The 14,376-nt window shown below is 44.0% G+C and overlaps 1 long non-coding RNA gene across 3 annotated transcripts; it reads right to left on the minus strand.

Annotated features, from left to right (window-relative positions):
* Positions 1-1,961: 1,961 nt before the first annotated feature.
* LOC104875140 lies at positions 1,962-8,020 on the minus strand. 3 transcript variants are annotated; one of them, XR_783972.2, is made up of 6 exons: positions 7,962-8,020; positions 7,129-7,401; positions 6,385-6,629; positions 5,227-5,331; positions 2,934-3,225; positions 1,962-2,136 (listed from the first exon to the last, which is right to left on the minus strand). It is a non-coding gene; the product is annotated as an uncharacterized LOC104875140 (long non-coding RNA). The 3 variants fall into 3 exon arrangements; XR_783971.2 differs by having other exon boundaries at positions 7,057-7,401; XR_783973.2 differs by lacking the exon at positions 5,227-5,331 and having other exon boundaries at positions 7,057-7,401.
* Positions 8,021-14,376: the final 6,356 nt, after the last annotated feature.

The raw sequence follows: 14,376 nt of genomic DNA on the forward strand, positions 1-14,376 counted from the left end.
AAAACTTCTCTTATACAAAAGAGTGGAGAAACTTCCAGTTTGGAAGCAAGCTCAGTTTGCTCTTAGTAACTGTGAGGCTTCTTTTCAGAGCCTAAACAGAGCCTCCTTAGGGATTGCCCTAACCGACTAGCAGTGCTGCGTTTGTAAGCTGAATCCCTCTGAGGCCCAGGTCAAGGCTGGCCCAAGGCCACCATGGAGTGCCCGGGTACGCAGGAGCCTGCCCAGTGAGTATGGCTTCCTGCTGGAGACAATGCCTCTCTCATGTCTCCTTGAATCTCTCTACCTGGGTAGACAACGCTGTGACACTTCCCTGCAGCAAATAAAGGAGAGAAGAGAACTGGCATTGCTTCCTGAGATGAAAGCATGTGGTGTCACTCAGAGGGGTGGGGAGAAGAATGCCTGGGAAGACACTAAAGTATGCTGGTTACGCCTTCAAGGACAAGTAGTAAAAGAGAGAAGATGTTTTCTCACTTCTTGGGCAATATCTAAACAGCCTTAACAGCCTTCACCCTGGGAAGGAGAATGCCTGCCTGAGTCTAGCATGCTGACTCTGAATCAGCTCAGCACTTCCATTCAAAGTAACTGCATACCCAGGCAGCCCCTTTTCAGGTAAATTTTTCTTTAGAATAGCATCGCATGGCCAATGCAATAAAGTTTAGAGAAACAATAAAGCTCTAAGGAGAATCATGGAAGGATATGTGTGTAAAAGCTAAAGAATTCACAATCTGATCTGTTGTTGTATGGTCACAGGAAGGTATGCTCAAGATGGCAGACATCATGGTAAGATCTTCAGAGGACTCACCTTTTCCTTCTACCAAATTCTTCATGAGGGAGGCAGCCTTCGACCATGGTTGATCAGGGAAACTTTCTGAAGAGCTCTGCAAGAGCTGATTTTGCAGGAGGGCTTCTGGTGGCCCCAGGCCCCATAGTAACTGGATCTGCTGTGATACAGCTGTGGGGTGTTCTGCTCTTCTCCACCTGTGTGCTTGGTAGGACTCTCTTGAAGGAGAAGGGCTCCAGATGCTACCCTCAGGTCTACCTCTAAAACTCCCAGGAAGTTAAATGCTACAGTCTTCCGGGAGTCTCATGAAGCAGAGGCACAGGCATCTATGCCATTTTCAAGCCAGTACAGCACCCTAACTTCCAGGGTGTTGAGCTCATTAGTCTGAGTACCTCCATTGTGAGTCCCAAGACCTCAGTCCTTCCAGTCAGGGCTCTTGGTGTAGAAGGTATGCTAGGATTGAGAAATCGCACCTAGAACTCTACTACCCTGGTGCAGTGGTACCTCCATTCATGAACTTAGTAAGCTTTATGATTTGGGGGAAAGATGGCCACATTTGTGTTTGTGTGGGGAAGATGGCCTGGACTGTGTCTGTCACCTGATGTGGAGCTTGTGAGTTTGTTTGAAAATTGGTTTGTGAACAGAAGTGTTCATGAACTGAGGTGTTACTGTAATTACACCCAGAGCCTGGTTCTTAGCTTCCTCTGCCCTTTCACTATGAGGGCGAGTCTATATGATTCCATGTCATCCATTTAGCTGTACATTCACCTTATGTTGGTGATTAATTAACATCAGCTTTGTATCATCTTTCTCCAGCAAATCAGTGTTACTGAACAGCAACCATCTAATTTAATTATCCTTATAGCTATTACTTTCTTGTACCTCTCAAACACTGAGAGCTTATGCCTCTAGTTCATCCCTTCCCAATTCACCACCAGTGAGAATATCCCCCGCCCCAGTACCAGGGATCGAACTCTGGACCTTGCGCTTACCAGGCAGGTGTGCTGCCACTGAGTTGAATCCCTGGCCCCAGTGGGAATTTTAATAACTGTCCCATTACAGCATTCCAGAGGCTATCAGAACTGGACCCAACAATTTGGGTGGTTATGCTGGCCAGCAAATGACCCACCTGCTTCAAAATCTCTTTTGGGTCTCAGTCCTTAGACCACTCCTCCCATCAATTCCCTGTAGTCATGTTCCTGAGAGAATCTGGTGAGATGAAGGTTTTCATGCAGATGGTTTACTAGAAATTGCTTTGGGCAGCGATGTCTGAGAAGGAAGGAAGAGGCGTCTGAGCAGAAGCGCCTGGCTATGACACCGTTGTGACAGAGCCTTGGGTGGTCTCATGAGATGCTCTGGAGATGGGGACAGACCATCACAGTTATTCCAGACCGTGATGTAGGCTCACACTGCCCATAACCAGCTGCTGGACACAAGCTGCCCTTTGGGAGGGGCACAACCTTGAGTAGGGGGCACACTTCAGCTTAGGGTGAGTCACAAAGTGAATCGTTAATAATGACATCCTGGTAGAGGGACACACGTGCTGTGGTCCTGAGAGGGACCTGGGCAGTGCTCACCAGGTAGGGTCTCATCTGTACCTTGGCAGAGCTGCACTGGGTCCTCCTGCCTTAGCTGACTTCTTTCTGTCTCTCTCGTCTGACCTAAACTACTTGGCTCCCTGCTGTCTAACTGGCTGAGTTCTGATTGTGTGTGTATGAATAAACATGTACATGTGTATACATTTTGAGTAAGTCAAGCTGAATTTCAGCAAATTTCCAGAACACCAAAACTGTTTTTGCAGAAAGAAAGAAAACACAGATCTAGATGGTTCCATTCTAGAGGATGATGCCACAGGGGGGACTTTGACCAGTGGTCCCTCCATGTGCTGCTGTGACCCTGGGAGGGGCTGAGAGAGAGAGGAGAGCAGGGAGCCATGGGAAAGAGGAGAGGGGCCCAAGAGGTTGATTTGGCCCTAGATGTGAAATACACCATCCAGATGAGCCCTGGGGGAGCACTTCCGCTTTGTCTTGCAGGGGTGAGGACACGGAAAGAAAGGACTGGACGGTGGTGTTTCCCATGGAAACCACCCAAGCAGCTTGCTAAACATGCCCATTCCCTGTGGCTTAAATATTAAGTGACCCCCGTGACTCACATAGGGGACTTGGTCCCAAATAAAGCAATGATTCGAGGGGGGCTTTGGGAAGATGGTGGATCAGGAGAGGGCTCAGCTCATCTGTGGATTAATCCATCCCTAGCTGAACGTGCTGTTAGAAGGTGGGGCTGGTGGGAAGGTGGGCCCCGGGGTGTGCCCTGGAAGGTGCACTCTTGTCCGCAGCTCCTTCTCTCCCTTGCTGCTTCTTGTCCCCAAAGTGAGCAGCTTTTCCCCGCACACAATTCCACCGTCGTGTTTCTGCCTCGGGCAGCTGCCCATTGCGCTGAAATCTCTGAAAGCATAAACCAAAATAAACTTATTCTCCTTCTCATCGTGTCTATCAGGGGTTTTGCCCAGCGATGGCAAAGTGACTGATGCACCATCCCAGAACCCAGTTCGGACATGCTGAATGGTGGTCAAGGGACTGGAATTGCAAAATCGGTAGCTGTGCCTGCTTTGTAGGTTGGTCTGATGGAATCTGAAGGCAGAACACTTTCCTCTCATTGTGATGTCGGGATGGTTGTTCTGGGCTCATTGCAGGGCCCCTGGCTGCCTGCTAAGGAATTCTTGACAGTGGCAAGTAAGACTTACAGTGCACTGGAAAGTCAGGTTGTTTGCAGGAAAGCAGGCTTCTGCCCTTATAGACTTCCATGGAGTTTGGTCACTGTTCTTTAGGGGAAGAGGGCATCTGAGTCTCACAGAACCTTGTCACAATCTGCAGGGTTGTTCGCTTTGTTCAGCGACAAGGGGCCACTGCAGGGAGAGGGAGGAGGCAGATGGCAACACTGCCCGCCCTGCACACAGAGTGGTGTCCAAACCTGAGCCTCTGGGCTACAAGCTGATGCTTTCCAAAAGCAGGACTCTGTTCGAGCTAAGTCCCTAGACTAGGGCTAGTTGAGGGGACAGTGGCTACCACACATTTATCCCACAAGGCATCTCTCAAAGTTGTCAAAACACGGTCACTAAGCCTGATTCTGCAGTAGCACATTGCCAAAAGAAATCTGGATTAAAACATTTCTCCCAAATGCTCAGATATTTGAAAACGGGTAAAGACCGAATAGCCAAGTGACTGACAGATTTGTTCCACTTTCATTTTTTAAGGGAACTAATTATATAATGTCCATCACAAGAAGAGTTAGTGAATCCTAGAACTTAGATCTTTATGTCTTAGAGACAATAGACTCTTAAGTCAACAAACAAAATAACAGATAGAAGAACATTCCCTATTAGGATCTTGTTTAACTCTGGCCCTATAGGCTACTTTTGGTTCCCTCACTGCCTGGCTCTCAAACAGGAAGCAGAAAGAGGGTCTGGCCTGTCCTGGGCCAGTAATCGAGGATGGGAGGCAGATTCCCTAGAGGTCCAGGAGGCCGGAATATCTGTTTCCAACCTGTCACAGCCCCAGTGTCAAGACACAATCTCTCCCCTCACTCTCTGGTGACAGGAGACACCTAGGGCTACATGGGGAAAGCTACGTAATGTTGTAGAAGAGCTACAGAGGGGGCTGGGGATTTACCTCAGTGGTGCCGCTGCCTGCCTTACAAGGTCTGGGCAAGAAACTGTTAATTTCTGCTAAAGCCCTGATTCTTTCTAGTACGAAAGACCATAGTTTCCTAGAAGGTAAATAGCTGGATCAAATGAAATTTCTAGCCTTAGTTTCTTGAAGAACTACCCACATTGATTTCCATAGAGGCTCTACTAGTTTAATTCCTACCAACAATGTAGAAGTGTTCCCTTTCCCTCAGCCTTGTCAGCTTTTGTTGATTTCTTCTTCTTTTTTTTTTTTTGGAGGGGTACCGGGAATCAAACTCAAGACTTTGTGCTTGCCACGCAGGTGTGGTGCCACTGAGCTAGATCCCCAGTCCTGTTGTTTGATTTCTGGATGATGACCACTCTTTCTGGGGTAAGGTGGAATATCAGTGTTGTTTTAATTTGCTTTTTTCTAATGGCCAGCAATGTAGAGTGCTTCTTGAGAACATAAGTGAAATAAGTTAGATACACAAGCTTAAATATCACAGGGTTTGTCATATGACAAACTCGAATTACAAATAAAGGATAGATAACAGGAAGTAGAGAGATAGATCCTTCTCAAATGGGAAGGGAATCAAGAGATGGAGGGAGGGGAGAGAGGAGGGAAAGGGGATGAAAAGAGAAATTAAAATGTGTTACATACATGTGCCAATTCTAAGCAAGAAATACAAATGTTATGTACTGCAAATATGTACTAATAAAAATTTAAAATTTTTTTCATAGATATTAAAAAAAAATTTATATGGCAAAAAAGAAAACCAACCCAGCTGTTTTCAGTCCTCAGACAGAAGGGTCTCAGAGCTGCTTAGCCTCTGATGTCGGCTACATATTGCTCCTCCCCCAAAGGCTCTTGTTCTAGAAGTTTGGTCTGCAATGTAATGATATTGAGAAGAGGTGAGATCTTTAAGAGGTGGGAGGTGATAGATCATGAATTAATTTGTGTAGTTTGTCCAAGACAGAGTTAGTTCTCTCCAGACTGGACAGGGTCTTGTAGGAGCGAGTTAGACCTCACAGGACTAGATCAGTTACCACGAGAGCAGGTTGACATGGGCAGGTCGGCCATGTGCTGATTGCGCAGTCACCCGCTCCCCTCTCTGTTTTCTTGCCCTGTTGAAGCCCTCACCAGAAGTTGACAGACCACGCCCCAGGTTCTGTGCTCCTAGGCTTTCCTACCTCCACAACTGTGAGCCAAAATAAACTTCTTTCTCTTTTTAAATGATCCAGTTCGTGGCATTTTGTTACAGCAGTACAAAGTGGACTGAGCACCTTCCTGAGGCTGGTGTCTGTGGAAGCTGAGACTGGGTAGTTTACTCCTTGTGTTACGCAGGTCATCCCCAGCCACTGTGTCACTGTGTCGGTGAGCTTCCCGTTACCGTAACAAGCACTTAAGATAATGAGCTGATAGAGGGCAAAGGTTTATTGTGGCTCATGGCTTTGGAGGATTCACTTCTATACCAGTTGGCCCTGTTGCTTTTGAGCCAGTAGTGAGGCATGGTGACAGGAAGCAAGTGGGGTAACAATGCCACTCATCTGGTGGTCACAATATAAGGAACAAAGGAAGGCAGGGCTCAGTTCCTATTTTTGCCTTCAAGAGCACTGGGCCTCATCTCTTAAAATTTCTACCAACACCCAAGAGTGCCAAGCTGGGGACCAACCTTCAGTATGCCAGTCTTTGGGGGATGGCCCATACCTAGCAGTCACAGAGGCACAAACGTCAAGAACCAGAGCAGACTGTGGGGTGTCCTTGGAGTGGTGCTGTCACTTTATCCCAAGGTCCTCCTGGACTTTGATCTAGGTCCCCTGGCTCTGCCCACTTCCTTTTCTTTGATACCATCCTTTCATCTGTGTAAATTATTCCATGCCTTTCTAATTTCTACCCACTAAGCTTAAAATACTCAGCCTGCCATACTGGAAGACTCACCTGCTCCAACTTAGTTTGACTGGGCAACATTCCTGTCCTCTCACATGCTGGTCCTGCTTGTCTAACGCACCTTATTTCGAGGACCTTGCTGACGTTGTTTCTCTGATCATAAATGGCCTTTCTTTAGCACCATCTAATAATATGTGTCCTTCCTGTAGGTGCTACATAAAATCTTCTTTTTTGGTGAAGATCTCTTTGACTTTTCCAAGGTATGCATGTCTCTCTTCTCTACTGTCTTATGGGATCTAGAGACAAAACAGCACAGACTCTGAAGTACCTCCTGTTTAATAATGTTTGCATGGTACTTGCATTAACTGTTTTTGCCCTAAAAAAAAAAAAAAACCCTTTAAGGAAGAAAGCCAAATATTCCTATGCTGGTGGGCATGCAGTCCGTTTTTGTTGAATACTGGCTAATGGCACTATTAGGGACTTTGTTGGATTTGATTTTTTTCAGGGCTGTTGAAGGATGTGGTGCTTCCCTACTGCACTGGAGTTGTGGATGCACTCTGGAACTTCGTCCTTCTAAGGTTGCCCTAGGCACTCGAATAATTTAATTCTATCCTGGGAACATGATAAGAGGTACAATTAAAAATATGGTGAATGGTGCTGCCCAGTGCCATCAACTAAAAGGATCATAAAACACTGTGGTGTGTCTTCACCTACACCACTCACCAGATCAGGCACCCTGCAACTTCTGCCTCTTTCTCAGTCAAAAATGACCATGGAGACAGTTACGGTTTATACCTAGAGTCCACCTAATGCTTCAAGTACTCATCGCTGAGGCTTTTAGGAGGCGACCGGATCATAGTAGGCGTGATGCTCCCAAGAGATTGGTCCACTGATGAGTTTATGGCTAAATGTAAAGTTGGGAGGTGAAGCCTGGTTGGAGGAGATGGGACACTGGGGGCGTGGCCTGCAAGGGTCCATCTTCCAGCTCCGCCCTTCACAAGCTCTCCACTTCTCCTCTACCACGCCCCTCTGCTATGCCATCCTGCCTTGGAGCCAGCCGGCTATTGACTGAAAGATAAGTTAAAATCAACCTTTCTTCCTTGCAGTTGTGGTATTGGGTATTTTGTCCCAGCAATGAGAAAATTAACTAAACCCTTTGAATCAATTCAGGACACAGAGGCAGCTGCCACAGTGAAACTATAGACAATCACAGGAGGACTTTGGGCACTGCTTCAGGAAGTGGCAAGAACACTGGGACATGTGCACTTGAAGCAAGAGGGAGTTTTCTGAGCAGGATTAATGGCTGTGTGCCTCTTACTGTAATATAGTTTTAAAATTTAAATATTCACGATATTTTGTGCTCACACCTCCTACATTCTCTCTGGTGAGGCAGTCAGGATAGACTGAGAAAAAGAAACCACCCCAAAGTCTTAGTGGGACTCACGGATGCTAGGATTGAACTTGGCTCAAACCTGTCCCCACCCCAAGCCTTTGCACCCTTCCAGACTGGAAACCACATCAACCACAAGCTGTTGAAACTGGGCAATGGAAGGGGAGATTCTTAGAAGCTGCTTGTGGCTGTTGACACCATGCTGTCTGACTGGACAGGTATTCTCTTCTTAACAAACCAGCAGCCATAGGCTTTTCTTGGCTCCAGGTGAAGAGGTGATTTCCTTCTCCGATGCAGTGTTCATAATTGGCTGTTAGTCGAGGTGATGAGAAAACAATGCTAATGAGGTCAGGGTTCGATGCCCTCTTGGGTCAGTCAGGGAGCCTTTGTTCTTTGGCCGAAGTCTACACCCTCCAGTGTGTCCTGTTACCATGATGACAACAGAGACTGGTGGAGAGGACCAGAATGCAGATGACCCTTGCAATCCTGTCCTTCTTAAAAGCAACTCTGCATTCACGTCTTTCTGTCAACAAACTCATCTTCTGGCATGAAGGACAACCTGTCAGGAAACAGTAAAGGAGACAGAAGGACCGACTCCTCTGTGGTGTCAGCAGGCTGAAGCTCCAGGATCGCTGGCTGCAGCTACAACATGAGCTTGGACATTTGTGCAAAGACTTAAGTGCAGAGACAGTGGCAACAGGATAATCACCCCACCCCCGACAGTATTTGTCAATTCTTCTTTATTTTTTATTTTTTTTTTTTTGGTGCCAACTTGGGACCTTGTGCTTGTGAGGTAGGGGGCAGAACCATTGAGCTAAATCCCCAGTCCACTTGTCAATTCTCATTAGGCAACGGCCAACACTTTCTAGGTGATGGTGTAAGAAGTAAAATAGATTGGTTTGAATTTTATGCCTTCTTCCTCCTGCCCTTCTCCTTCGTCTTTTCTCCTTCTTTTCCTCCTCCTCCTTCTTCTCCACCAACACTGTCTTTTAGAGATCTTAATGAGTAATAAAATGTCTGTGGACAGAAAAAGAACATGATCCGAGTACTCCTTCAACTAAGAGCTAAGCCCTGGAGTGACTTGGATCTGGCTTTTTACCACAATTTATGATTCTGCCATGCTATTCCTCAAAAATTATCCTCTCTTTTGTGATGCTGTGTGGTGATATGAATTAGAGAAGTAATTACTATAGCATGATGGGAAAACTATGAGGTATGACAGAAAAACACAGTGAATATTTAAATTTTAAACATTTATTCCAGTAAAATACACATTGTCATTAATTCTCCCCAAATCCTATCCATTGCTTTGAACACACTTATCCCATCTTGCCACTTTCTGAAACGGTTCTGGAAGTCCTTTCATGAGTGTCATTCGTCTCCCTGTTGTAGCTATCTTGATTTCCTGAACTGATTCAAAATGTTTACTTTTCATGGTCATTTTGGGGAAGAGCCAGAAGTCACATGGTGCCAGATCAGTGCATAAAGTGGATGAGGACACAGCAGAATGTTTTACTGGCCTGCCTTTCCACTGGATGGCACTCAGCAGCAGCATTCACTGTATTTTTTTTTTTAATCATATCTTGTAAAGACATGAAACAGGACTCCTCATAGGGCTGTTGGAAGAATTATGTCATTGTATGTGAAGTCTGGCAGGTCTAGTGTGGTTCTGACATATTTTAAGTGTTTTCCATAATGAGCAGATCTCTTAAGAGATTGCATACATTTATGGTAAATTTCCCCATTTGCCATATGTGTAGACCATCCATTGTTAAGTTCTCATTAGTAGGTGCTGCTAATTCCTTCATGTTGCCCCTTTGTGGTCAAAGCATCTCCACCATCCCTAACTTAGGGTAACCATTCCTACAAGACTTCCTTTTTGAGAGGCCAACGCAGTGTATAACCTTTTGGGATTGGCTTTCTTCACTCAACATAAGGCCTTTGAGATTCTTCCATGTTGTGTAGTAATAGTTCATTCCTTTTCACAGCTCAGCAGTATTACATTGCTTAGATATGAATATAGGATAGTTTATCATTTTACTTGTTGAAGAACATTTGAATTGTTTCTAGTTTTGAAGATTATGAATAATGTTGCTCTAACTATTCACACACGTTTGTATGTGACCTTAATCTCTCATTTTTCTAGGTTAAAGAGCTAGGAGTGGGTCTACTGTGGCATTTTTAAATCTATTAAAAATTGCCAACTTTTCCACAGTGCCTAATTTTGCATTCCCTCTAGCAGTGGATGAGCATTCCAGTTGCCCCATATCCTTGCCAACACCTGATACTGTCGTCATTTTAGCCATTCCACAATAAGTAGTGGTGTTTCACAGCAGCTTAATTTGCATTTCCCTCATAGCTAAGGATGTTGAGGACGTTTCACATCTTTACCATGTGTATCTTTGGTGAAGTTTCCAAATACTTCACTTACTTACCTAATTGGATGAATTGTTTTCTTACTGTTGAGTTCTGAGAATTCTGTATGTACTCTAGATACTAGTAGCTGGTCAAATATGTGATTTGCAAAGATTCTTTCCCAGTCCATAGCTTGACTTTTTATTCCCTTCATCACAGGATTTTATAAGGACTAATGAGTTAACACACTAAGTCCTTTGAAAAATAAACTCCTGTGACCATACATACATATATATATATATATATATATGATCATTATATACACACATGCACACAGACATATAATGTGTATTATACATACATGTGAGTGTATTTATAGAAAAATCTGAGTTTAAATCCTGGTTCACTTAGCCACTCACTCCTTTGCTGTGGACTAATCCGTTAGCTTCTACGTCTGTAAACTATAGGTAGTAATAAAACCACACAGGGCTGCTAGGAAAAGTAAATGAGGTAACCATAGTCCAGTACCCGAACATTTTCAATGTTCTATAAATGCTAAGATTATATTTGAATTAAAGCATTATGTCATCTGAAAGCCTTTGCCTAAGCTGCTCCTTCTGTTTGGACTGATCTTTGGCCCCCACCCCAAACTCCTTACCCCTGATTCCCATGAATTTGTCTCTGCCTCAGACAAATCCTACTCAGAGGACAGCTCCAATGGGACCAGGTGCCCCATGCTGGCACTCCTGTTGTGCTCTCGTGGTTCCATCACAGTTTCCATCCTTGAAGGTCAGGAAACTGTGAGCAACTTCAGGGCCCAGATCGTGTCTACATTTGCTTCAAATAGTGCCCGTCTGTGTTGTGTGGTGGATGACTGCAGCCATACATGCACGAATGAACAAATGAAGGGATGAATGAGTGAATCTGCTTTGTCTAGGAGTTCCAACTGGACATTTTTTTTTGAGCACTGCTGCATTCAGTCCCTTAAAGACAGCCTTAAATGGTACAAATGGGTGTCTGTGACTTATACCAGGACCTTGCCTGCAGTCAGTCAAACTGACTGTGCATCTTTGACAAGTTGGACGCTGAATGGAGAAACTTGAATGCTTCGCATCTATTTACTTTTACCACATGCCATAAAAATTAAAAATACATTGTACCACAAATGCAGTATTTAGTGTCTCACTTTAATTACATTCAAGTGTGTTACTAAATAGTCTTGAGAAAACCTTAATGACCAGCTGTTCTACCCTTTCCCCATATGTCAGAGATGGTTTCTGAAATCACATTCTGGGACAGTAAGGTTGTATAATTAGTCAGTGTAGAGTTAACACTTCTAGATTTTCCCCTTAAACTGTGGACCCTTTACACTAACATATTGCGTGATTCTGCCAGTTTGGCACAATCCAATTAAATGACGTGCCAAACAGCCACTGAGATATGCAAACTCCATCCGACATGTTATGATAGCATCATTATCTCCTCATAGCTTTTCATCGTTAGGACTGTATGCTTTGGGGTGTGTGTGTGTGTGTGTGTGTGCACGTTATGCAATATTCAGAATGTACAGCTGACAAACTTGGTAAAGAGGACGGCTGACAAACTTGGTAAAGAGGGCTCTAAATTTTTAATATTCCCTTCATAATGCCATTTATCTCATTAGAATTAACTGTGCAAGTGGCTGGTGCATCCTTTTGAACAAAGAGCTATCACTCAAATATATAGCAACCATTCAAGGAAACAAAACCAAACTAAAATTCCCACGGTTGTTAACCAGAGATGATATTTTACATCATTCTGCTGCAGGAGAAGGGGATTTTATCTAACCCCAAACCAGATCTGAGAAATAAAAGAAGTTGAATTTAGACAAACAATTGATTATTGTGAAAAGAAGTCATTAGTCCTTTGCAGTTGCTCCACTCTGATCTTAATGAGTTGTTTTGAAAACACAATGATAATTTGTTTGATTCCATTTGGCTAATTCTTTGAGTATAGGCAGAGACCAAAATAGAAACATAAAATAAGGAAAGGGGAAAGTTTCATCAACTAGATAATAATTTTTGGTTGTCCCCTCCTTCCCCCCATAAAGAAAATGTCCTTCACGTTGTCCCAAATCACAAGTCAAAAATGCAACTCTGATTTCTGATGAGAACTGCCCTTAGCAATATGAGACCAAGTCACAGCTCAACTTTCTTGAGGTCTAACGCATCAAACTCATTTTTTCAAAAGGCTAAGAGAGAGCCTCCGCCTTCTGATAAGACCCATTTACGACACTTTTCTTCTCTGTGCTTTGCAGTGACTTATTTAGATGTAAGCACTGACAACTGCAATCATGTTTTAAATCTTGCTTTGTATACTTCTATAATGTTGTCCAATTAATATTCAGAATAATGGAAGCGTGTGTCATTTTGAAAAAAAAAAAAACTTGAACACAATCCAACGCTTTGGGAAGCTAACTCTCCAGAGGATCGATCAGCATTTAAAACTTGCATTAATAAAAATCTGATTTTCTGCCATGCAGCACACATAATACTTTTCATTTTTAAACATTTTAGCTTAATAATATGCCACCCTTTGTCCCGATGTTTAAAGAGATTTAAAAATTGAGCTCCCTCAGAGCAATTCTGCCCCGCCCCTCACATAGAACTGGAGGTCTGCTGTTGAAGGTGTAAGGATGCCCCGTGCATGGTGTGCCATACTGTATTTTCATCACTCAGTTTAAGGGCAAGAGTAGAATGCACCTTGGTTCTTAACATTTCCTTTAGTTCCTCCAATTTATATCCAAAGAGTTTCCAGTTTTCCTTCAACTATTTGGATTGATATGGCCAATTACTGTGTCACAAAGTTCTGGTAAAGTCAGAATGTAAGTATTTATGCACACATATATGCACATCTCTCTCTCTCTCTCCTCTACCAGACTATCAAATGCAGTGATGCAATAATTTTTTTCTGATCTCAGAAACAACTGGAACCTAATTAGCTTGAGTTCTTGGTTCAGACTGTCAGTGTAGAGCCTTTTGGCTATCCCGGTCTGCACTGAGTGAAGAGGAATATAGATTAATGTATATAAATACCAAAACTTACTTTATTTCTATCCCAACATTTAAAAGGAGGGGTGACGCAAACAAAACTTAGTGCACTGTGTGGACCTGGTCCTGTTTTTATTTTTATTTATTTATTTATTTTTTGGTACTGGGGATTGAACTCGGGACCTATGCTTGTGAGGCAAGTGGCAGAACCACTGAGCTAAATCCCTGGCCCTGTGGTACTATTTTTATAAAACCAATGCATCAGTATCTGGTTAGTGCAAGTGGCTGCCCAAGTTTAATAACTAAACAAGAAGACTTAGCTGTGTGATCAGTGACAATAAGCGCCTGTCTCGCAGGAACACGCACAGAGGGAGGTTGGAGCAGCGTCGTTTGTAGCTGCTGCATTGCCCTCACCAAGCTGCACAGCCTCCTGTGACATCTAGGGGCTTGGATGGGCTGATTGCATGTGTGTGGCAGAAGCAGCAGTCCACTGCTGCCTGCAGTCCACACTGTGCCCCACCCAATTGGGTCATAAAATATATCGGTTAAAAAAAATCCTAACAATGTTAAAAGTTTATGATCTTGTCGGGCCACCTCCCCAGCTGTTCAGGGGTGTGTGCAGCTTCGAGCCATGGGTTGAACATGCCTTGTTTAGATTGTATCTAGTAAAACTCTGCCTGTAAAGAGCAGAGCTTAAATTGTGGGTCTCTGAAAAGTATCCGATGTGATTTAATGTAAGCATGTATAAGGTTGTATTGGGGGAATGATAAAAATAGTTTCCTGTACTATGGCGTGGGGGGTAAGAACAGCGATGGAGAAGTGCAAAGGTAAAAGAGAAGGTCGTACCCGTCAATGTTTCCCACCCGTGTAGTTCTGAAGCGTTGTTAATGATGCCAAGAATCTTCTAAATCAGGAGCTGGAGGCCATGACCCGTGCAAAAGCTGCATGCGCTCTTTAGAGCAGTAACCTGGCACCAAAACACAGCCTCTCACCTCGTCTGAGACTGCTTTCCTGTAGGAGTGAGGAGTTGCAGCAGAAACAGAGCACAACTCTGCCGTAAAGAAAGATAAGCTTGAGTCATTTGAGGAGGAGGATGCACCTCAACCCCATAATATTACGTGCTACGAGCTTAAGTATCACATGGCTTTTCTTGCATAAGAGGCCTGGAGTAAAGGTAAAGAGCAAAATAAAAGATAGATAAAAGGAAGTAGGGGGATAGATCTTTTGCAAAAGGGAAGGGGACTAAGAAATGGGGGGTGAGGAGATTTA

Source organism: Fukomys damarensis, unplaced genomic scaffold (assembly GCF_012274545.1).
Source record: "Fukomys damarensis isolate Sample0158 unplaced genomic scaffold, DMR_v1.0_HiC HiC_scaffold_11, whole genome shotgun sequence".
In the NCBI taxonomy this organism is placed as follows: domain Eukaryota; kingdom Metazoa; phylum Chordata; class Mammalia; order Rodentia; family Bathyergidae; genus Fukomys; species Fukomys damarensis.